This window comes from Cynara cardunculus (genome assembly GCF_001531365.2).
Source record: "Cynara cardunculus var. scolymus isolate 2C chromosome LG 15, CcrdV1, whole genome shotgun sequence".
Lineage (NCBI taxonomy): Eukaryota > Viridiplantae > Streptophyta > Magnoliopsida > Asterales > Asteraceae > Cynara > Cynara cardunculus.
Window position 1 is genome coordinate 14,255,698 of NC_037542.1, and position 3,526 is coordinate 14,259,223.

Here is a 3,526-nt window from a genome sequence, read left to right on the forward strand (position 1 = left end):
CAAGTTGGTTCCTCAAAATGACGATTTTGAAAGTTGGTTCTCCAAAATAGGAATCAGGTGCAAGTTGGTTCCTCAAAATGACGATTTTGAAAGTTCCTTAAAATCGAAATTAGGTGAAAGTTGGTTCCATTTTAGTACAATTTTCCCTATTACTTTTACATGCTATACGTCTTAATTATCTTTTTTTTATTTTATTTTCTGTTTCCTATTATTTATATTTGGTTCGTTAGAATCCGATATTTTTCAAGAAAATACCAACAGACTGTCCAGAAAATCCCTGAGTAATCTGTCACTTGTTTGAGTTTCTCACCATCAGTTCACCCACCAACTTTTGTAACGATTCTGTGACGAATCAACCCTTTAACGACGGATTTTTTAAGGAAAGATCCGTAGGTAAAGGTCTTTTGCTTAATAGTGGAAAGACGATTTAAATACTATTTTTATTTTTCTTTGTATTTATTCATTAAATGATATGTCTAATTAGAGGTTTAGATCTTTAGATCATTGATTAGACCATATCAAATATTTATATGATATTCATTTTCGTCTTTAGGTTTACACGCTTTTTTTAATTTTATTTATCCAATTTTTTAATACTTAAAAACAGTTTTTTTTTTTTTTGAACGGCAAAAAGAAAGAGTGTTACGAAAAGAGCTTCGGCACGGCCATCACCCCCTCCCAAACACCCTAAAAAAGTTATAACCCAAACACTTAAAAACAGTTATTTACTCGTTAAATGGTTATCTTTTCAACTAAACTTGCTTTATATCATGTCGATTTTAGTTCCTTGTTGTTTTACCATTTCAAAAAGGATTCATAAGTTTGACCAAAGAAATTACAACACATGTTGAAAAGCTTTTGATTATGTTTGACAAAAGGAAAAGCTTGTGTTGATACATCTCTAAAAAGTAGACATGTTTAGCACAAAATCAACATAATGGGAACCAATTGACTCTTGATGTCTCAATCTCGTATTTTCTTTGTTTTTTTTCCGGTTAATAACCATGATATTTTGAGTTTATTAAGCTTTTTAGATTCGTATATAACGTTTTTTCTTTATAAACTGAACAATGGTTAGATTTTCTTTTATCAGCAACAACAGTACTGTTAATACTAGTTGATGTTAAAAAAAATGAGATTTATGTATACCAAATTGATTTTAAAGATGATTTGTTTAGACAAAATATGTGGTTTTAATTGGATTAGGATGATGAGCATCGGAACAATAATAGGATTACGGGTGAAGAAAGGAACAACCAAAGATGTTCTTTTGGTCACATTGACTCGAATAAAGTGAAATTTGAGAAGACAATGTCAATTCAATAGTTTGTATTTGTATTTATCATCTATAAGAGAAATGAAATTTTATGAGACACATACATATAAAGATATCTTATTATAATTTGATAATGTATATATTTTTGGATCACGATCAAAATAAATGCACAAAAACGTAGGGTTCAATTTTTAGACATAGGAATGAGACATGCCCTATTGGGAAATCAAGTGTACCCGCCTGGGTTGGGGATTCCCTGCAACATCGGGGATCGAGAATGGGGACGGGATCTCAAAAAATTTAAACCGGTGATGAGGCCGGGTAACGTCATTCCTCCTGGTCTTGTATATTAAATAAATTATATATTTATTACTAAATATGTTGTGCATATATATATATATATATATATATATATATATTATTTATAAAAAGTTAGATTTAATGTGTTTTAGATTCAGAAATAATATTTTGATCCTTCTTCTTAGATATATTTTTTGACTTGTTTTACCTTTTTAAATAAAAACATGGAAAGTCAAAGTGTTTGATCAAACATATATATATATATATATATATATATATATATGTTTTAAAATACCAAAAATATCCTTGCATTAAGATTTTAATTTAAAATTACCAAATTTATAAATTTCCTAATTTATCTATTGATTTGTGGTTAATATTGGTTCTCACAGTTATCACAAACAACTCAGTTCTCTCTTGAATAGGCCCCTATATATATATATATATATATATATATATATAGGAGCGTTCAAATAAAAACCGGTCCCGTTTGTGTAAACCGTGTAAACCAATCTCATCCATCCATTTTCTTGATCAATGACCAAAATTAGTTTACTTTATTTTAGGAAATTAAATAAAAATATATATTAAAAATTTATTTTATTTCAACAGTAAGGACATAAATGGTAAACAAAATTTAATATTTGGTAACATTCTACTCGATCTTTCATTAATCTTTTTTCATGCAAAATTATTTTCTTTCTTTCGTTCCTGATTTGATGCATTAATTCCTTTAAGCCTTGCAATCTTAAAGATTCTAAAGCATATTATAATCTTCAAGATTCTGGAGCAGTTTCTTCATGTATCCATTTCATCATTCAATTATTTCATGACAAATCAAATACATTATGCAACAGTTTAACGCCATGAACCAGTTTCACTTTCATGAAACCTATTTCATGTACAGTAATTTTCTTATTTCACCATTGATTTGATGGATTTATTCCTTTAAGACTTACAATCTTCAAGATTATGGAGCAGGTTACAATCCTCAAGATTCTGTAGCAGATTAAAATCATTTCCTCGTTTCATCATGCACTTAGTTCATGACGCACCAAATACAAAATACACTGGTTTCATTTTCCTTTTCACCAACTAAATTGATCAACTACACAATCAATGCAACGGGTTCACCATGAAAATGTTTCGATTCACATAATTTATTTGCAACATGAACCAGTTTCACGTTCATGAAACCTGTTTCATTTCTGGATTTTTTTTGTTCGTCTACGATTTGATGATTTCATTATACACTTCAATTGTTTCATCAAGACCCGTTTGTTGATTCTTAAGAAAAAAGATATTTTTTTCTTTCTTCAATTATTCGTCTATCAAAAAAATTTCATAGGACGAAAAGAGATTTTTTTGAGGGTTGAAGGGAGATAGTGCATCAAGCTGTTCGCAAGGGCCAACTTGGTCTATTTCACCGAGCCTCTCTCCGAGACAGTGCCCAGATCATCTCGATTGGGGAGAAAACGGGGAAATCCTTACAATATATGAAATTCAAATTTTTAATATTATAATATAATTAAATATTTAAATGTTACCATTTATACAATTTCCTTTATAACGTTTCCTTAATTAAGATTTATTAATAACTTTCATATTTAATAGAAAATATTGTAAATGACTGAAATACCCTTATTAATTAATTTTAATTAGAAAAAAATGGAATTTTCCTATTGGTCGAAATTGGTTTACACGGTTTCTTAGAAATGCACGGTTTTCATTGGAACGTGCCCATATATATATATATATATATATATAGGGGCACGTTCAAATACTAACCCAATATTTTGTGCAAACTATGCTAACCCATCTTAATCGTTCATTTTCTCATCTAACGGTTATTATTAAATGAGATTAAATAAACAATAATTTAATTAATATATTAATTAATATGTGTATGAACAATTGTTCAAAGGATAAATTGGTCAAAAATTTGTATTA